This window comes from Chrysemys picta, chromosome 11 (genome assembly GCF_011386835.1).
Source record: "Chrysemys picta bellii isolate R12L10 chromosome 11, ASM1138683v2, whole genome shotgun sequence".
Lineage (NCBI taxonomy): Eukaryota > Metazoa > Chordata > Testudines > Emydidae > Chrysemys > Chrysemys picta.
In genome coordinates, this window is record NC_088801.1 from 52,958,401 (window position 1) to 52,980,543 (window position 22,143).

Below are 22,143 nucleotides of genomic sequence, written 5' to 3' on the forward strand. Positions count from 1 at the left end.
TAGATCCCAAGAGTGCAGGGTTGAAAGTGCATTGATATTCAGAATTGTGCTGAATGTTTCTCACTAGCAACATTTGCTTTCTTTGGTTTTACCACTGATCTAATGGCATGGGAGAAAGAGGAGCGGCGGAGGGGGGGAAGAGAGAGAGATCACTTGCTTGGTTTTACTTTCCATTACAGTATGATTAATATTCCAGCAAGGAGAATACTTAGAGGCTTTAGATCAACACCATCAACAATGTATTTTAATCACTAAAACATATTAAACAGTTTCTTCATACCAGGGAAGAAATTGAAAGGTTAGAGAGATTCTCCATATCATCTATACCCTTCACTGTTTTTGCTACTGGATCATGCTACTTCATGCAATTAGCATGTAAAGAAATAGGCCATCATCACCTATTGATTGCATATAAATACAGAAAGATAGAAAAGAAAAACACCCCCCTTTTCCTATCCTGGTCACAACAGTAGTATTTCTCCACTCACTGTCTCCAGGGTCCACAATTCCAATAATTTATTGCTACACAGACTCCCAATCCTTTACCACTCCCTTCTTGCTGCAAGATATTTTTCTAAAAGATGATCTGCTTGTGGGTCCAGATTCACTTCTGCATCCAGATCTGGAGAAAACAAGAGTCAGGGAATTGGTTGTCATCCTATTTCCCATCACTTCTTAAGTCTAGAGCTCACCTAAAAAGGAAAAAAAAAAAAAAAATATATATATATATATATAATTCTCTCTCTCTCTCTCTCTCTATATATATATATATAGAGAGAGAGAGAGAGAGAAACACAAGTAAAGGAAAGATTAAAAGAAGTGGGAAAACAACTTCATAAAATGTTTCCAAAAATAATCTAAAAAAATTGATCCATTTCAAGCACTGTAACCAATTTTAAAATGTTGAGATTAAAAAAAAAAATCTTCATTTTTAACTAACTCTGCACATAAAATCTGACCATTATAAATGGATTCCACCAAATTATGCTTTTGTTTTGTTCCTAGTCATTTTCAGAAGTGACGGAAAGACAGGGCGAAAAGGAAAAAAAAAGGAAAGAATAAAAAGTAAACTATTTGCAAAATATTTCACACATTTTCAGTGTGGGAAAAAGGCCATGTTTCAACAAAAATCTGTTTGTGCAAAAAATTTAGCCAGCTGTTACACCGCAAGATCTGTCAACTGTATGTTATGTCTGATTTTTTTTAGATCTTTCCAGGAGGAAACTTGTCTAATGGGTTTTGAAGTCAAGAAGTTTTGGTTCATGGTAGGGTACAAGAAACAGGAGACACCAATTCTGTGAATAAAGAAACATTTAAGACAAATCAAGATGCAACAATAGGGTTTCTAGTTATCTGTGACAATTAAATCATCTCTATGTAGTATTTAGATTTCCTGTGTTGACGTGTACATTATTAATCTTTGCCATAGTTGTATTTGTGATACAAGTGGGTGTTCCAGGCATAGAGTCCTTGAAGGATCAGACCATGTATGATCTAACTTTCTTCCTTACACAAATGAGTCATAAATCATTGATACTCCATGGGAAAATATCTTTTAAGAAGGTGTCAAAAGTGAGGTTTATTCAGATAACAGGAAGAGAAGATGGATCTTTAGATAAACAGCTTTTTAAATCTCAAATACTGCTAATAGAAAAAAGATTCCTGGCAGTTTATTTCAAACAGCAAAATGGATTCATTCTTTGGACCAGAAAATGCATTTAGTATATTTTTAAAAGGTTTCACTAGTGAAAATTAAAAGAGGAAAAGACAGTGGTTATGTCAAATTATGTATTCCAGATGAAAGATAGAACACTAAAACTTCATTTTATAGCAATGAAAGAGAGGCTGGTAAACAGGAAAAAAGAAGGAAGTCTTTTATACATTTGGAAAAAAATAATATTGCCTTTTGATCAAAGACAGACAGTATGTTGACAGAAGATAGATACTACAAAACACTGATGTACCATGTTGAGTGTAAGAAGTTGGCCCTGGAGAGATGGAAATATTAATTGGCCATGAGAGCTGAGTTGTTGGAGATAACCTTATACCCTCTCTCTTCAGGTACACCACATACTAGAAACCTATCACCCTATTATTTCTCTGACTGATCAGAGGCAGAGTAGGCAGGTTTCTTCTATACTATTAGATCATCTGGATATACTTTAACTTCAAATTAGGCATCTATTTAATGAAGGCCTTCATAGTTCTCATCTACTTGTTTCACTATTTGTAGTTTCAATAAAATGTTCAAGTAAAACTCCCAAACTGAATTTAAACCAAACTATCATCTGAGGCAGTTGCTGACAGGGGAACTTGTAGTCTTCGAAAGTATTTACAGGAATGCAGAGACACAGAAGTTGCCATATTATATCAAATCTGAGGTCCATCAAGTCCAGTAACCGGTCTCCAACAGTGGCCAGCACCAGATGCTTAAGAGGAAGGCACAAGAACTGAAGTGTCTTTTATTTAAATCAAAGTAAGACATTCTCCCTTCTGGCAGAAAACTCATGGGGGTAGATAAGGGGAGAGAAGTGTTCTGAAAATTTAGAATTAAAACAGAGGATGCTTCTCTCTGGAAGCAGGAAGGTTTGTCCTCACATGGAGGGCAGTGGATGTGACTTTCAAGCTACCCAGAAATTCACCAGGAAATTCAGAGCCATCCCTGTAGTAGACCTTCAGCCCTCTGTGCTCTCTTTGTTGGACCATCCCCTATCCCCAAATATCCTGGCTCCAGCTAGGTCCATGCTTCCATTGGTTCTCCCCTCAAAGGCTCTCCATTCTGACAGGCATACAAACAATAGAAGGGGAAGCTACAAAGGGGATATGCTACATCAAATGGCTATCCCTGCTCCCCCACCCAGATGCTGATAGAACACCTCACCCCCTCAAACCTGTGGATCCTGAACCTTGCCCTGGTTCTATGGAAGAGAGTAGGGTAGCAGCATAAGATGCCATCACTCCCACTGCTGTGTGCATAGGGCTTTTCAAACTCTTTACGTTACTTTTCTGCCAACTCTTGAGATTTCTTCAAGAGTTTTAGGATATGTGATGTCCCATCTCCTGGAGTTATGCAATTTCATGAGAACCTCAGTGTGTATTTTAAAATGAAGTATACATTTGGAAATGTCTTGCAAAGGTGAAGACTAAAGGCTCAGAAAACTAGAAGACAAAAATAACCCTTCAAAAATCTTGGGATTGGCTTAAAAATCATGACTTTTTAAAAAAATGCTTGGGTTTCACAATACAGCTTTACTGTACAGCACCAGGGAGCAAATGGCCGTATGTAGCCAAAACAAGTACAACTCACATTTAGATACAGTAAAGTAGTAATTCACTAACAGGGTTTCAGAATTTAAATAGTCTAAATTATTTATTTTAGACTTAAAGTTATAAAAAAGCACCTAATCCAAGGCTGTAGGAGCCCCAACATCATTAACACACAATGAAGTCTCAGCAGCATTGATTAATCATTTCAACAGGAAATCAGCCAACCACCCGCCTACCAGTGCTTTCCACTGCTTCATCATTCTGGGAATCATGCTCTCAAGCCCTCTCCCCAAACTTCTCCAATGGATACTTTTGCAGTGTGCCTGGAAGATCTCAAATTCCAGCTATTTCAGACTCAAAAGGAAGTCTCAGAGCCTTTACAGAGAACATCTTGTCAGCTGCCCCCTCTCAATGTGGGGAGGAACTAGCTCAAGTGCCACCATTAACCATAGCTGTGGCAGTATAGCACAGGGAGAAAAGTGGGCTCTCAGGTAGGCCAATCCCAGGCCATTTAAGGTTTTATGGCCCATAACCAACACCTTAAACTTCAGCCAGAGATCTATGAGCAGCCAGGACAGATCCAGGAGTGTGGGTACTGTATCGTATGCTCACGGTGAGATGCCACACCACACCAGCATCAATCTCTGATGTCAATGATCTTGCAAAAGTTTCCAACAGAAGAGCTCTCCATAGATTTACATGTTAATTCCAAAAGCCTCTGACAAAGCTGTAGGAGACTCTGGGCAAAGGGAAATCGATACTTAATTTATTTTCCCCTTAATTAGAAAAAAATATTCATTTAACTTGTTTTACAATATAACACAAAATGGAAAGTATTTTTCCACTGATCTTTAGAGAGCAGAAAACTACTACTACTTAGAATGTACAAAGCTCTGTAGTCACAAACCACCATAAAACAGATGATTAGTACATTTCTGAGGAGGCAAATATTGTGTTATCCCAGTATACCAATAGGTAAACAGATAAGAGGTTATGTGACTTGCCCCAAAACCCTTGGAGTACATCTACACAGCCCCAAACCCTGCAAGGCAGCTAGTTTCAGAGCCTGGGTCAACTGACTTGAGCTTTCAGGGCTTGTGCTGCAGGGCTAAAACCAGCAATGTAGATGTTTAGACTTGGGCTGGAGCCCAGGGTCTGAAACCTGGAAATGGGAGAGTCGGAGCATCAGCGCCAGCCTGAGCCTGAACATCTACACAGCTATTTTTAGCCCTGTAGCATGAGCCGAAGTCAGTTGACCTGGCCTTGGAGACTTGCTGCCCCATGGGTCTTTTTTTTGATGCAGCCCCAGAATCAGGTTTACAATAAAGGCGTTTCTTCCTCCAAGTCCTATGCTTAGTCCATAGGGGACATTTTATTTCTAAAAACCATTTGTGAAGTGATGAGTCATCCTTGAACTGATTAAGCCACATGAGGGGAAGTGTCATTCCTGTGTTAACCAATCCATGACCCAGGAGCTGGTCTGCAGACTCTCAGAGCAAGCAAAGTGCTGTTTTCTGTGACAAACCTCATGGGAGAAACAGCAACTCAGTTTGCTCAATGTCATTACATAGCTTGGAGCTCTCACCTGCTTGATAGGGGTAACAGACTCCACAGGCCTCAGCCTATCCCAGTCTTACCCCTAGTCCTGCTCCAGCCTAGCTCCGGGCTCCAGCCCTACTCTTGACACCTGATTCCAGCTCTGACCCTTGGCTCTGAATGTCGCTGCTCCAACCTCTAGGCTAGACCACCCTCACCTCAGTTTCTGACAGTTCTCCATTGCTGCATTTTCCTGGGAGCATTATAACTGAGACCATTCTGGGTGTGTTGATGGGATTTTTATCCTTTGTTTCTTGACGTCAAAAGATACATACCATTAAATGGAAAGCTACAAGGAATTGAATACCAGCAGCTTGTGCTTCCAGCATAGTTATCTCCAGTTCACCCTGATTCTTATTCCAGAGAAGTGCATTCTACTTTAGGGCTGGGCTTAGAGCAGTAGTGAGCCTTGTGAATACTGAATGGAAATGGAATGATCTTACTTTTTTTTTTTTTTTTTAAATGGGAATCCTTTCTCATCCCCCACACCTCAAAGAAGCTGATACTGTTTCATGGCCATATTATGATTTATTTTAAAGAGCAGAGCTATTCATAGAGTCAGTGGGAAGTACTGCTAAAAATGTGATGCTATGATAAGGTCCGTAGTCCAAGGGACACTTTTTTCCATCTAATAGTAAACAAAATGCTAGAAGTCTAAATTTAGTATTACTTGTCAGTAACATTACCTCCTCAGACAGCAAATAAAATATCTAACCATGTTGGTTCTAAAAGCAGTTTGATGGGCCAATAATTACAAGTAATTTGAAGGATGCTAAAGAACCTCTCTCTATTCTTTATTTTAAGAGAGGTATTTGTAACAACTTGCTATAGCCAAGAAAATATAAAGGAAACTTTTCTTTAAACATTTGACTTAAAATAGCTCAGTGTATCAGCAGTTCAAACACTTAAGTTTATTTTCTTGTTTAATAATTAGTAATTCTATATCCATAGTTTTCAAATAGATCCAATAAAGCTTTTACTGCAAAAAAAAAAAAAAAAACAAGTGATTTTTTCAATCAAACTGTTTCTAAAATGGAAATTGGAGGTTGCACTTGGAACCATGCAACACTATGTTTCATTATATGGAAAGACATAGATAAGAGGTGCATATACAAATTTGTAGAGATTCAAGTGGGATAAACTTTACTGGCAATATACAGTGTTTCCAGAACATTGTTCCACAACAATTATTTATTATTTGTGTTACCAGAGCATGTAAGAGTCCTAATCATGCTCCAGGACCCCATTATGTTAGGCTGCCCCCAAACTGCTTATATAACAAAATTATCAAGACCATCTGCAATGGCACCTCTGGTAACTTCCAATAATGTTGGAAAGGAAAGCATGGACTAATAGAGAAAATGGTCAGGAGCAAGGGATATGTTTCATTGTATATTTTCATATTTAAGGATGGCAGTATAGCATCGTTCTTAACACAACGGACAGTATTTAAGTCTCCGTTCTGCAATCCTTACTCAGGTAGAACTCAATCAAAGTGAGATCTGTGTGATTTCAGGATCAGGCTAACTTTTGAACCAGGACTAGACTAGGGCAGATCCTCAGCTGGTATAAATTGTCCTAACTCCATTGAAGTCAAGTGATTTAGTGTCTTTATCCTCCCCTCCCGCAATCCCCCCTGCCCCCCCAACCCCCCCCCCAAATAATCTGAGTTATGCATGAGGTACAGTATGAGCTGTAGCACTGCAGGAGCTCAAGGCTCTTACTCGCTCTGCCAATGTCATACAGCCTACAGAGTAATGAGTTGTATTTAGAGGTGCCATTCCCACTACATCAAAAGCATCAATATAAATGTACCTAAGGAGAAGAGGAAATTACTTTTTCTAGCCAATAACCATGAAAAGAGAAGTCACACATTTACAGATAAATGTCGCACTTCAGTTTTGCAACTCCAATAACTTGGAAATATAAATCAACACATTATGCAACCCCTGGGGTGAAACCTTGTGGATCATGAAAAAGCAGTGCCTCATCTGAGGTCCCCAACCATTTCTCTATACATTACCATCCCAGCATTCATGGGCTTTCTAGCCTAATGTCACTTATTAGGATCCCTCACGCAGCATTCCCTTTACAAGAATTATGAAAGAGGCAGGCACAGCATGGAGCAGCTCCCCTGCTAAGCAGAGTAGACTGAGGAGAACAAATCCTGCCCACGTTTCATGATCTACACTAGCTGGCTTTCCCAGACAAAGTCCAAATCAAGATCCTTTCCCTCCTGTACTATATCTAAAATAGACTGGGGCTCATCCATCTCAGATCTCCAGGCATCTGCCTTATTAGATGACCAAAGGGTCAGGCCCAGAAGAACAATGTTCATGGAGAACCTGTGGCTCTGAAACTTGTTGTCCGAGATCAGGCAAAGTCCTAGTGTCAAAAGACTCAGTGCCTCCATGAGAACTAAACCAAATCAATGAAGAAAAACAAAGATATTCCTTTCTCTGGGCCTTCCTGGTCATCCCATCTCCTCTATTTCTGTGTATTAGATTGAAAGCTCTTAGGGACATGGTCTGTCTTCATTCAGTGTCACATACAGAGCGTTTCATTAGCACACAGATAATTAACAAATGTGAATAGTCTTATAAATTTCAGGGGATAGTGCAAGACCAATCTTTGTGCAAATGTTGCTTGGAGTTGCCCTGCCGTTAGTTGAAGTCTTGTCGTTAATATAAAAGACTAAGAGAGGAGAACTATGTTCCTTGTAGAGGGAAGTGGACGTGAAGAGCATGAGATACGACAGTTATGTGATCTCTGGATATGCATATAATGTTGTAGGTGAAATGACAGATTTTGCATTAACAAGCAGCTGGAGTGTTCAATAAGGGCTTCATCAAATGCTTATTGAAGTCAATGGAAGGCTTTAAAAAAAATTCAGGAGGTTTTGTATCAGTCCCTAAGATATTTTTCTGTGATGACTATACATAGTAACACCGTAAGTATTACCATACATAAGTTACATGGATAATACTCACTGTGTGAAAGGAAAGTTTATGAATATTTTTTTCCTTGGAGAAAATGGAGTCGGTTACGGCCATGCAATATTCCTCGGTGCTCATCGAAAAATTGACCATTGGCCCAATTTTCCAGTCCACAGCAGTCAATGGAATTACACCATTGCAAAACCAGTATAACCAAGTGGAGCCTCATACCCCTCATGTTTAACTACTAGTATTGTAAAAGCCACAGTTTGTTGTTCCATGCGTGTTCTGCAATATATCCCACTTTCTATCCTTTTTCTGCATCTACAGGTCCAGGCTTGTCAGTTATCCCTAATATTACTCCTCACCTTTCCTTTTTTCAATGTGATTGGATCAGCTACACAACCCCCTAGAAGAGAGTAATTGTTCAATGGGGACTGTAGGCCTCTTTGGGATAAGTAAATTTGGTGCACAATCCAGCTACAATGTAAATCAATGGGAGTTTGGTAGATTACATCAATGGCTGCAGAAGTAGGTCCTACATGGGGTGGAGGGGGAAAGAGATAATAGCAGAAAATTCAACCCAGATTCACTGAACTGATTGGTAAAACCACAGCAAACTTTTTCCACAAACCAGAGCCAAGTCTTGGTTAATAGTAAACATGAAACCACTCAGGTTTCACTTAAGATTGTCTGTTTCACGTAGCAAAAAAGTGATAATAACGATACTTAATTATTGTATATCAATAAGTTGCCCCCAAATGCAATGTCATTCCTAAAGTTATTATAGTTCTCTAATATCTAAATTATCATAAGGAATTGCATTCTTTACATTTTGGATTTAAACTTCGTTTTTACCAATTGCTGTCAAAATTAAGATTAATATTTCAGTTAAGCCTGTCACACTGATTCTGAATCATGTAAAGTAACCAGAAAGCAGTAAATCTACATTTGGAGGTGCCAAGACATGTTGAATTTATATTTCCCTGAACAGAAGGATGCACAAATACAGTATAATCAATTGTCAGATCTTTTGAGAGATTGAGAAGATGGAAAAAGCTAAACAGTGTTTATATACATTTGTTTTCTACAGAAGTTTCAGATACATAAAGCTGGTACAGTTTTATATAGCTACCATATGCACTTAGCATAGTACTATAACTATGTCTTTACCCACTGATGTTAGATTTAATCAGTGTAGCCATCTGACTATTTGTAAGCCAATTTATGATACCCAGACCTTTATTAACATGGACATTTGAAGGGATTTTAAATAATTATTAATATTTTCTTATAGTTAAGATACATATTACACTACTGCTGATGCCATCAAAATACTTTTATACATAATTCATTTTTATAAATAAGCTTTTATAAATGGCACCGGGGTGGGAGTTAGAGTTAAAAAAAATGGATGTGTCTTCAAAAACCAGTTAATCTAATTTGAGAGCACAAATACTATGTTTATTGCATGGTGTAACTACAGGGCAGAGTTAAAGTTGTCCGGGTGCCTTAACCAGGACCGGCTCTAGGATTTTTGCCGCCCCAAGCAAAAACAATTTTGGCCACCCCCCACCGTTTTTTTCTTACCCCACCCCTGGCCCCGCCTCAACTCCGCCCCTTCCCCAAGTCCCCAGCCCTGCCTCCTCCCCCCAGGCTCTCAAGCCTAGGAGGGAGGGAGGGAGAGGGAGAAGCAGCGCGTGCGCCGCAGCCACTCGGGGTCTCCCCCTCCCTCCCAGGCTCTCAAACCTGGGAGGGAGGGTGAGCAGCGGCGCGCGAATCAGCTGTTTCGCGCGCCGCGGCCGCTCGGGGTCTCCCCCTCCCTCCTGGGTTTGAGAGCCTGGGAGGGAGGGCGAGCAGCGGCGCGCAAGCGGCAGCAGCGGAGGTGAGTTAGGGCGGCTGGGGCACATTTTTAGGGGCGGCATGGCCCGCGCCAGAATGCCGCCCCTAAAAATGTGCTGCCCCAAGCACCAGCTTGTTTTGCTGGTGCCTAGAGCCGGCCCTGGCCTTAACGGTGCCTTTCCATAACTTAATGCATTTGAATTTCTATGCCGTAATGCTTGTTTTGGGGATCATTACATCCTGCCTGTAAATCCCCTCCCCCCAAGTTACTAATACATACTGTAAACCTTAATGCAATCGTAAAATATAGTGTTTGTCTGTTAAATCTTTTATTTATGACTGAAAAATTATTCTGAGAATTTGATATTAAAAGGAAGTCCTTCAAAGTTGTCAGATTGTCAATTTTATATAGACCTTAATGCCATAGAATATTTTACACCATGTCCTTTGGATAGTACCCCTTACAGAGGTACTATTTCCCTATGGCAATTTCTGCCTTCTGTATGAGTATTTTTTTCTGCTTTACCGCTCTGTTCCTAACAGGTATGTTTTACCCTGTTAACAATTTTAGCTAGGAAGGTAGGTAGTTTTGGTCTCTCCCTCTGTAGAGGTGTTGAGCATCCAACAGCTTCCATTGACTTCAGTGGAGTACATTGCACAAGGTACATGTCTAGTATTAAGCATCACAGTAGTCCTAATGAAGTTAAAGGAACTGCCTACATGCTTAAAATTGGGCTTTAGTACCTTGCTGGATCAGGGCCTTAACCACATTCCTGCGGATCTTTCATGCAGTAACAGGAAGGAGGATAGACTATTAGTAAAGTAGAAAATACAAGAGTAAAGTGGGGAACTCATGTGTAGATGCACAGTGCCTCCAACAATGTTTAATTCACTTTGCCACTGACTAGATTTCAGATTGACAGTCAAATTGACGACAGCCTTTTACTTGCAAGCCAACCTTTCCTGTTCTTTTGAATGTGACAACTTAACGATTCAGCTACAGAATGACTGTTTTTAAACTTCAGAGGTATTTTGCTGTTTGACTCTTCCTCCCATACCAGTGTATTAATAAAAACAGTACATAATATAACTCACTCTACTGCATTTCAATAGCTTATTTTTCTCCAGCACACTTTGAGAAAGCTAGAAATGGTTTAAAAGTGAGAAAGGATTTAAGAGACAGGCCAGGAAATACATTAGGATTTCTTTTGACTGCTCCACAAAGTAATGAAAAATATTCACTTTTGGAAGATAATTGGTTTCATAGTTTACACTGGTGAATATTTATTTGGGATTATTTAAGGTTAGAAGTATGATAAGAAAATTATTTTTTTTAGAGTGAGTGAGTGAACAGAGTATAATAAATATCATAATTCCTTCTCAATAGTGGTATTCAGAGGTATGCCATACATAATATATGTGAAATAGTCATACAACTATGACTATGTGAGATAATGGAAATCTGGGTAATGAGATGCAGTATTTCAACATGGAAATCTTATAGTTTGGTATGTAAAATGTAACCTTTGAAACAAATTTTCACCATATTTTAAATTACACATCCACATCTAGATCTAATGTGATAAGTATCAGGTTGTTTTAGAAACAATAATTTCATCTAAATTAAATGAAAGACTAGACAGTAACTGCAGCACAGGAGAAATATTTGATATTATAAATATTAAGAAAGTAATTTATTTTAAAGAGGATAAATCCAAGCTTTATTCAAATACAGAGGACAAAACAATTTAATATCCCACTAAATAAAAAGAAAGCAGATAAGGTGTTAGAAAAAAAGAGAAGCCTTATCCAGATTTTAGGGTTCTCACAGTGGGTTGTGCAATGAGTTGTTTTGTTTTGGCTTGAGCTCTGAAATGGAAGTCTACTTATTCATTTAAAAACACATCTGACTGGAGGAGATGTATGAGAATTACAGTTTCAGCTATTTGTGTCTTTTTACACAAGATATGACATTTGCATTTCTTATTACAGTGTATTGTACTTGAAATGTTAGGTTAATCTTAGAAAGTACATTAATCTTACTTATCAACTCTTAAAATAAAACTAAACAGAAAAAACTTGTAGGCAAATGTATCATTCTAAGAGTTATCTTAAACACTCCTGCAAAGATGTGAGGCAGTGTTATCTAGGAGACTAAGCAGGGAGCAAGGGGATTTGGCATTTAAAATACCAGCTCTACATCTGATTTATAGTGTGACATTAAACTTCCTTTTGTTCCTGAATTTTCATGCTATCCTGGGGCATGCCTAGTTCTGGGTATAAATTAGAAGAATCCCAAGGTTGCTGCAACTTAGAGTAGCTGGCACAGTCCTTAGGGAATATCTGCCAGGTAAAAATACCCTGAAAGTGCTGATCTTTGATCATGCCCTTTTCCCTTTCTCTGGTTGGCAGGGGGACTGGTGGACAAAGCTATTTTGATAGCTGTCTGGTAGCTGGGGAACCCCCTTACAGAGGTACTATTTCCCTATGGCAATTTCTGCCTTCTGTATGAAGACCTGCCAAGTCATTTGGGAGAGCTGTTTACTATTCCAGGGGAAATATAAGCACAAGACACCTCTCTTTCCTCCCTCCCCCAAATCTGTAGCTGAGGGAAATGGTCACTCAGTTGCCAAGCAGAAAAAAGAAGTTCTAATCCTAGCTCTTCCACTACTGTCTGCTATTTGTAAAAGGATTGTAATAAGCACAAATATTAAACAATGACTTATAACCCTGCCCTAGAGTAGAACCATCATTCAGTCATTTTATAGATAACACAGAGGTTGCACAATTTCACTTCAGACAAAGCAGGAATAGTACCCTCATGTCTCAAAAGACAAACCCGTCTGTCTTTTGGAAGAATGGTGTATGGCAGTACTGTAACTAGACCATATTTTGCTACCAAAGGCAGGAATAGAACCCAGAAATCCCAATATCCAACATTATAGTGTTTCACATATAGTTTTATAACCAACTGACAAAGCGAGTGTTGTCTCTCCATCTGTGGGCTGGTCTACATGGGGTATAGCAGCCGGCTTGCACTAGTTATTCCTATAGTTAAGGGTACATCTAGAGTTTTTGGTCATCGAAAAATCAAATTAATGGATTGGCAATTAATTCCTGATAACCTTTGTAAATACTAATCTAGATGGGGCAAACATTTGCTCCAGGACACAACTATGTGTTTTGCTCAAGGCTGAGCTTTAGGGTAGTAGATAGCTGAAGGTACCTGTAGAAGCCAGGTACAGTTACAGTCCTTATGCTCCCAAAGTTAATACTGCTTTACATCACACTCCACTGCCATTCAAGTCACTAATGTCCTCTTTGCTATCAGTGGTGTGGGGTTGCTCCTGGAAAGGGTAATGTCTACTTCCTTTGATGACTCACTGGTGAAGGAGCACACCCCTTCAAAGTTTGCTGTTCACACTAATGGTTGCACTGGCTTCTCTAGCCATAAGGATGGTCTGACAAGGCAGAATTTCCTCTTACCTCTGCCAACCTACCTCACACTTGTCCGCTAGGGACCGCTGCCAGGGATGAGCCTGCCGACTGAACTGTTTTCTCATGTGCTCTTTGATTTTCTGTTAAAATGACCAGCAATAGTGGGAAATGTGGTGATTGTTTTATTCTGTAAACATCCATCCATTACAAACTAATATGAAACCATTACCACACTGGCTTCACAGAACAGCCTTTGGATAGAATCATCTTTAGTTGCTACCAGTCTGGGCTGTTTTCAAACGGGGGAATTTCCTGTGAGATCCAGCTCTCTATAGCCTGTTTGGAATTGTGAATAGCCCAAGACTCCGTAGCATTGTCAGCCATGAGTGCACAGACCACAAGTCTGTGTCCAAACTCACTCCATTCTGGGGTTTGGCTTTATTAGATATCACGACAACATAAACCTCAGTCCAGGCTTCCTCTGAGCTTGGTAGTCCCTAAGCTTTATGTCCTAGTTGCTTCTCCTTAGAGACCCATTCTCATCTCCTTTATAGCCAGGAAATAAGTCACACATGCTACAATGAGTGAGCAGAATGTCTGTAGCTTTTGGTAGGATTCTAACACCTACTAACACAAGGCAAATGGAAAAACCATCACACCTTGTGATAGTAATGCTTACTGCTTGCTTGGTAGTAATTTACCTACCCTGTCTGGGGAAAATCCAGCTCAGTTTACTTATGCAAGTAGTCCCACTGACTTCTGTGGGATGACACAAATGAGTAAGACGAGTAGCATATTGATCATTGGAATTCTCCAGATAATCACCCTCAATTTATTCAAGGCACTATTTATACAGAATCTAACCTTTTTATAAAAAAACCCATCAGCTTCCCCTCTCCTATATTTTCAAGTTAAATACTTTGACTTAAGAAAAAAGTTATTCACAAGATTCAGACAGGCAGATGTTTCATGCTCCCGCACCTCTCATTGAAAGTGCTCCAAAATGAAAGTGAGCTCTATCAGATAAAACTGACTAATACCAAATGATACATGGATAAGTTCGGAGGATAATATCTTTTGTATTTAATAGTGGCTCTCTTTATAGAGCATGAAGCATTCACTAATGATAACAGTTTAGACTGGTAACAACTGAAAAAGGATGATTTTTGTGATAATCTGCAAGATCTATTCCTGCAGCAAACACTACACTACCACCATCCAAATCCATCATTTCATTTTACTCATGCAAGTGATTGCATTGAAAGCAATGGAATACTCATGTATTGTTCCATTGCATATACTCTGAAGTCCTTTGTTTTCCCCGTAGAATGTTTTTCAGTAATTTCTGTGCATAAAGCTTGTTATGGAGTCTTTCAACAAACTTTCTGTACTACTGTCATCATAGGCTAATAGAGTGGGATGCAGGGCTGGGCCTATTAAGGGGCTGGAGCATAACTAGCAGATACATGATTATCCTGAAACAGTAGCCAAATACCCACCATGAAAGGGTTGTACAGGGTTTAGTCCCTATTCTATCCATAGGATGGTGTCATATTCTCTTCCCCACAACCCCATTATAGTCACCACACCATCCTGATTACTTAATTATGAATCCTACTCTTTAAACCCTGACAATAGTCTCCTTTCAATTTATTGGTGGTTCTTGAGTAGAGCTGGGAGAATTTTTTTCAGCTAAGAGTAAATTAACTGAAAAGTAAATTTTTCAGGACACTGAAACTTTTTGTGAATTTAGATCAAATTCAGTGAATAGTTTTGTCTGATTTTTTTTTCCCAGTATGTTGAAGTGAACTGTTTCAGAAAAAAATCCCTTCAAATCTTTGTTTCAAAACTAACACTTTGTTTAGTTTCAAAATATTGTTTGAAGCATTTCATTTGACCTGCAAGAAATGTTTTTTGCTTTAAGAAAAACTGAAAAGATTCAGTTTTGATTTAAAAGGAACCAATCCCCTCCACCCCCAAGTTCAGCCACTGATTAAAAAAACAAAACAAAATATCAATTATTATCTCAGTTCTACTCGTGAGTAATTCATACTTGTTAAAATTTAAGCAAAGTTATTGTTTTGTTGTATCAATGTTATCTAGTCAATCAAATCACTGTGTAATAAGGTTCTGTTTATCACTTGTTTTAGTTATTCGTTAGTATGGTAGGCAGGGGAATTAATAGGTAGTGACATTGCAGTTTAAATCTCATCGTACCCATTCATCTCTAATGATTACACAATGAGAATTTTTCAACTTGGATGATAGTAGATTATAAAGATAACATGGATTACACTAAAGCATGATATATAAAGTTCATCATTTACTCTTCATGCTCCAGGCACCTAAACTTTATTCTTCCAAAGCCTCATTCAGACTCACTCACCATGACATAGGAGGAGGAAATTCCTTCCAACAGGGAGCATGGATGAAGCCCTGGCCCCATTGAAGGCCAGGATTTATGTCTCACACCTCACCAAACACAAAGTACTGAAATATTCATATTTCTCTCTCTATATATATACACATATATATACTCACACACACACAGACCTGTATTATATCTGTTAGCGAATGAGTATAAACATTTGGCACAAATGTTTTTGTATTTGCATCCCACTTAGGATGGAGCAGAGTGGAAAAATACGGGGTGAAGACTGAGAAGCCAGCAGCAGAATTGAAGACTAATACAGAGGGACTGTAAGAGAAAGCAGCAGTGAGGAGTAGAGAGAAGGTATAATATATATGTAGGGCACCTCGTTGTACCAGTCTCATTCTTGGGAAGTGTAAATCACTACAGACTCATGTATTTTGCTGCAAAAATGTTTTTCAGAGAAGGTAAACAACAAAGTTATTGGCACGGCTATATCTTTCATACTTATCTGCCAATAAAGTCAAGCTGTCTTAGCACCATGAGTCCAGAGGTACGTGCATCAGTGAAGCAAAAATATTAGTGGCAATAAATTAGAAGTAGGATATAAAATTATTTCACTTTGATATACAAGAATGTCTTAATTTTAAGATCTGCAAGTGCAGATACCTTATTTTGCACACAGTTGCGAAGTAGTCCTGTGTAGAGCATGCCGATTTATATGTGGCCATAGGATTCTGCCCTTTTGAAAAGGCAGGTCCCAGACATATAGAGCTTGCTACTTTGTATGTTGTGGTACTAAGTACAATATTGTAAATTCTTGCAACAGCAGGGCTAGTATGGTTTATAGATTGTGAGATCTCTAGAAAACCCCCCATTCTATCTGCACTAATAGTGCCAGAAACCTTGCATGCTCTCCATTTTGGAAAACAAATTGCATTTCAACTACCAGATTAATAACACTTATAAATAAATAAAAATCTTCAATTTACTGTTAATAGAAGACCAGCTGGCAGCCTACTGTGAAGCTGGAGGTGCTGTATGTGCTGACAGAGATTGGTGATAGGTCGCTGACTCATTTTTCATTTACTTTATGGATTTTTTTTAGCATAAAAACTCACAAGCAATGGTGCAGATGCCTCCTTCTGAATGTTATCTCACTCCTATAACAGAAATCTGTAATTAAAGTTTAATATGCAACACAGACTATCTACATCTCTCAGGAGACCACTAGAAGGAAACTGGCAAATAATGATGCAAGTTTTCTAGAAGTATTTGAAGCCAATTCTATTAACTTTACATGGGAAATTGAAGAGGTACCTCTAGGGGTACCAGCCATGTGTTTCCTGTAGGTTTTTCATTTAATAAAATAGGACACATGGAAAATTGTGAACTTGCCCGCCTTGAAGCTATAGCTGTTTAGACAGATATCAGGAACTTCTCAGCATCACCCATGTCATGTCAACCTGACGCAGCACAGTTTACAACTAATGAGCAACTGGCAGCTTTGTCTGGGATTACTTGCTGAGTAGGCATTTAGAAAGTGTGCAAAGTTAAAAGTGATACGTCCCCCTAGTTGGCTATATCAATTAATGAAAGGGAGGAAGTTGAGATATGGATCATCTTGCAGTATATTGTCTTTCGCTTAAGAGCTAGTGATGTTACTTTCCATGGTAGGCCCACGAGGATAGAACAGCAGCACAGGAGTTCTCCTTTAGTTCTATTAGTAGAGCTCCACAGATGCATATAGAATTTATGCATTAGCTCCAGTTGCTGTTTGTAGCTTTTAGGTCACTTACAAGTTGTCAAAGGGTAATGGGCTCTTTGTTGGAGCTGGTCATTTCCTTTCTTTCCTCTCCATGTCTCTTCCCTCCCTCAATCTTTTCCTGTGCTCTTAATTTCTTTATTCTCAATTTATTACATGGGACTTTTCCCTACACCATGAAGTGAGAACATTGCTCCAGACTCTTTTGTCTGGGGAGAAAGGGAGGGCAAAAAAGCTGTTTTATATTAGCTTTACACTGCCCTATTCCTGGGATCTGTTTAGCCCCTAACATTAGAACCAAGCAGAATTTTTCAGCAGAATTGTTCAGAATTTTTCTTTTGGCATAAAAATGCAGATTCAGGTCTACTGCAACAATTTGAAAATTCATGTCATTTGCACCACATTGTTTTGGTTAAAAAACTAAATGTTTCATTTTCACATTTTCAAAATAAAATGTTTTGATTTTTTATTCAAAATGAGTTGTGAAATGTCCTTCCATTTCATTAAAAACCATGTAGAGAGCTAAAAATCAAAATGAATTTTTTTCAGGTTGAACAAAATGTTTTGTTTGATTCAAAATTAAGTTTAGCTTTTCTGTTTGCTAACTTTTAAAAAAAATTGTTTCAGGTCCACCTTAATTTTGATTTTTTGAAACCACCAGCAAACTGAAAAATCAGTTATTCACACAGTTCCACCTGGCATAACCAAGTTAGAGATGTTCTAATTTTAAAGCAAAGTTGACACATTGGCCATACCATTTTTGCTAGGACCTGGTAACTGGGGTAGCATAGAGTAGTGCCTTTATGCCAGTGGTTCTCAAACTTTTGTACTGGTGACCCCTTTCACATAGCAAGCCTCTGAGTGCGACCCCCTTATAAATATAAAAAATGTGTTTTTAATTTAACACCATTATAAATGCTGGAGGAAAAATGGGTTTTGGGGTGGAGACTGACAGGTCGTGTCCCTCCATGTAATAACCTTGCAACCCCCAGTTTGAGAACCCCTGCTCTATGCTGAATCTGCTTCACATAGGTAAGCTTGCTTGCTGGTTGCTTTCTGTTGCCAGAGCAGCTAAACTGTAGGAGAAAATTACTTTCCCCATCAAAATAATTCTCCTCCCCCCCCGCAAAAAATCTCAGAATTTATCATTGGAAAAAATGAATTGTCTTTATAATTCATTCATTCATTTTTGAGGGGGTCAACAAGCATGTGGACAAGCGGGATCCAGTGGATATAGTGTACTTAGATTTTCAGAAAGCCTTTGACAAGGTCCCTCAAAAAAGGTTCTTAAGCAAAGTAAGCTATCATGGGATAAGAGAGAAAGTCCTCTCATGGATTGGTAACTGGTTAAAAGATAGGAAACAAAGGGTAGGAATATATGGTCATTTTTCAGAATGGAGAGAGGTAAAAAAAGTGGTGTCCCCCAGGAGTCTGTACTGGGACTGGTCCTAATTCAACATATTCATAAATGATCTGGAAAAAGGGGTAAACAGTGAGGTGGCAAAATTTGCAGATGATACAGTACTACTTCAGGCAGATTGCGAAGAGCTACAAAAGGATCTCTCAAAACTGGGTGACTGGGCAACAAAATGGCAGATGAAATTCAATGTTGATAAATGCAAAATAATGCACATTGGAACACATAATCCCAACTATACATATACAATGATGGAGTCTAAATTAGCTATTACCACTCAAGAAAGAGATCTTGGAGTCATTGTGGATAGTTCTCTGAAAACATCCACTCAATGTGCAGCGGCAGTCAAAAAAGCAAACAATGTTGGGCATCACTAAGAAAGGGATAGATAATAAGACAGAAAATATCATATTGCCTCTATATAAATCCATGGTACACCCCCCATCTTGAATACTGCATGCAGATGTGGTTGCCCCATCTCAAAAAAGATGTATTGGAATTCAGAAAAGATTCAGAAAAGGGCAACAAATGATTAGGGATATGGAATGGCTTCCATATGAGGAGAGATTAATAAGACTGGGACTTTTCAGCTTGGAAAAGATGACTAAAGGGGGATAAGATTGAGTTCTATAAAATCACGACTAGTGTGGATAAAGTAAATAAGGAAGTGTTATTTACTCCCTCTCATAACTCAAGAACTAGGGGTCACCAAATGAAATTAATAGGCAGAGGTTTAAAACAAACAAAAGGAAACATTTCTTCACACAACACACAGTCAACCTGTGGAACTTTTTGCCAGAGGATGTTGTGACGGCCAAGAATATAACAGGGTTAAAAAAAAAAAAAAACTAAAATTCATGGAGGATAGGTCCATCAATGGCTATTAGCCAGGATGGGCAGGGATGGTGTCCCTAGCCTCTGTTTGCCAGAAGCTGGGAATGAGCAGCAGAAGTTGGGAATGAGCAGCAGGGAATGGATCACTTGATGATTACCTGTTCTGTTCATTCCCTCTGGGGCACCTGGCATTGGCCACTGTCAGAAGACAGGATACTGGGCTAGATGGACCTTTGGTCTGACCCAGAATGGCTGTTCTTATTTTAGCCAAAGCGGGATTTTCTATCCAAGACATTTTGAAGGAAATTTTTTAGCCAGATCTAAAAAAAAGTCATAAAATGCAAATATTTAACATGAATATGACAATAAGAAGTTGTCCCCATTGAATAAAGTCTGTGTGTTAAGGCAGAGGTCCTCAGACTTTCATAGTGTTGCTGCATACTATTAGAATGTGTGTCATGGACCACCTATCTCCCCTTCTGCAACTGCATGGGCCACTTCCCTTCCAATTCAGAAAGGCATAAAATCCTTGTGGTAACAATAGTACATTTATTGTGCAAATAGAAAAATATGTATTTAGAGTAATTAAAATGATTAAGTCTTTTGACAGAGGAGTTATCACATAGTCTGTTCTAACTGTACCCCCTCCAGGTGTTCAGTTCCTCTTTTCCCACTAGAGATGTTTCACCTTATGATGGATAGCAGACCTGGTCCCATTAGTGGCTCCTATTACCTTTCTTCCTTCAAGATGTGCAATGGAACTAGTTTAAAACTGTTGCAGAAACCTTGGGCAAAAATCACCAAATTTTGGGTTGTCATGAATGTTCAGTGCTTGACTTTTTAACCTTCACATTGAATTAATGCTCTCTGCCCATTGCACCTCTCCTCTCATATGTAAAGAAACACTGGTCTTAATTTCCAGAACCCGGCCTTCAACTTTCTAGTGTGAATCTTGTGATGCTCTCCCATGGATGTGCTACTGTGGTGCACTAACAACTGTTTATGCAGGTGATGGGATTTCAAGAACAAATTTCATCTGTATTTTAATATCAGAGGTGTAGCCGTATTAATCTGTATTCTCAAAAACAATGAGGAGTCCGGTGGCACCTTAAAGACCAATAGATTTATTTGAGTAAATAAGCTTTTGTGGGTAAAAAACCCCACTTCTTCAGATGCATCGGTTAAATTTGTTAGTTTTTAAGGGGCCACTGGACTCCTTGTTGTTTTTATCTGTTTTTTACATGTTCAAGTATCACTCAACTGCACAAACATCTTTTTGCACAACGATAGTATGCATACAAAAAGGAAGCTGAGTAGAGGCTTCAGTCACCCTTACAATATATAGTATGTATATATGTGTTCTCCACCCCCAGCCTGTCAGTTGAAAAATTCTTCATGGAAAAAAGGCTTAACTAATTTTTCAGGTTTGCTTTCAAACACCTTTGGGTGAACACTTTTCACAAAATGATCACTCCATATCTGACCTCTCAGTCCTCATTCTCAAAGGGGACCAGAACACCACCTTCAAAAGACGAGCCTAGGAACTTAAATTCATAACTCTGCTGGACACTAAAAGCCATGGACTTAAGAGAGACACTGGGGCTCTTCACAACAATTTTTACACACCCTGCTGCTGCTAAATGTTGAGTCTTCATTTCCCTGTAAGTGGCCTCCAACAGCTTGTGAACTGCTTATGGGTAATCTGTCCCACCTTGTTTTTAGCTTGGACACTTTGGTTACCATCTCCAGTCCTGAGGAAGAACTCTGAGTAAGTCAAAAACTCGTACCTTCCATCAACAGAAGTTGGTCCAATAAAAGATATTACTTCACCTACCTGGGCCGTCCATATCCTGGAACCAACTTGGCTGCTATAACAACATGGTTTAGGAAAAAATGAAAGCTTAGCAGTTAGAATATTGTATACAGCACAGAACAGAGCCAGAATAGTCACTCCCATGCAAGATTCCCCAAGCTGCCATGCTAATGTTCCTCAATCCTAAAATAAAGGAACCACCCCAAGGCATGTGAGGGTAGCTCATTCTCACGTCCAGTTAATCGTTTCTCTTTTTAATGAGACTGGCAATAAAGATGCCAGTTGTAAGGGTGGTTTCTTGTGATGATCGGGAATGGCACTGAGGCAGTCAATTCATTATACACAAACCATTGAAGGTCATGATTATGGATGGTGAGGCTGAAAAGTACCTTCTGGATTGTGTAGTTTAACTCGACAATTGAGAGAAAGGACCTTCTACTTCTGTACATAAATTCACTGATATCCAGTATTTCCTACAACACTACTAGGTTAATGTAAGTCTATAATAGAGTATTTTGAGAATAAAGTCACTGCAGCTGTACAGCTTAATGAGGTGGTCATTTAGTAGGAAGTGAACATAAATAGGAAACAGAGGGTAGTATATTGGGGATTTTGTTGATTAAGGAAGACCACAAATGCTGAACTTTTAAATCTGAAATAGAGACAAATCCAAGTGATTTCTTTGCACTGCATTGTACATTTTTCCAGGTAAACTGTATTACTGTGCATTCTTTGCTCACCAATGACCTGGTTCAGATTCAGACCTGTAATCTTCTGTATAAAGTGTTGCAGAAACATCCAGCCCCACCCATCTCGTTCACTTGAAAGAACTGATCTTTCAGCATACACCTATGTACTGAGGCA

The 22,143-nt window shown here is 39.0% G+C and overlaps 1 long non-coding RNA gene across 1 annotated transcript in view; it reads right to left on the reverse strand.

Annotated features, from left to right (window-relative positions):
- Nucleotides 1-291: 291 nt before the first annotated feature.
- Nucleotides 292-22,143, reverse strand: part of LOC135974268 (uncharacterized) — a 31,692-nt gene continuing 9,840 nt past the window's right edge. The window contains exons 2-3 of the long non-coding RNA XR_010591487.1: nt 13,142-13,219; nt 292-692 (exon numbers count right to left, since the gene is read on the reverse strand). This is a non-coding gene — a long non-coding RNA (uncharacterized LOC135974268). The remainder of the gene's footprint in view (nt 693-13,141; nt 13,220-22,143) is intronic.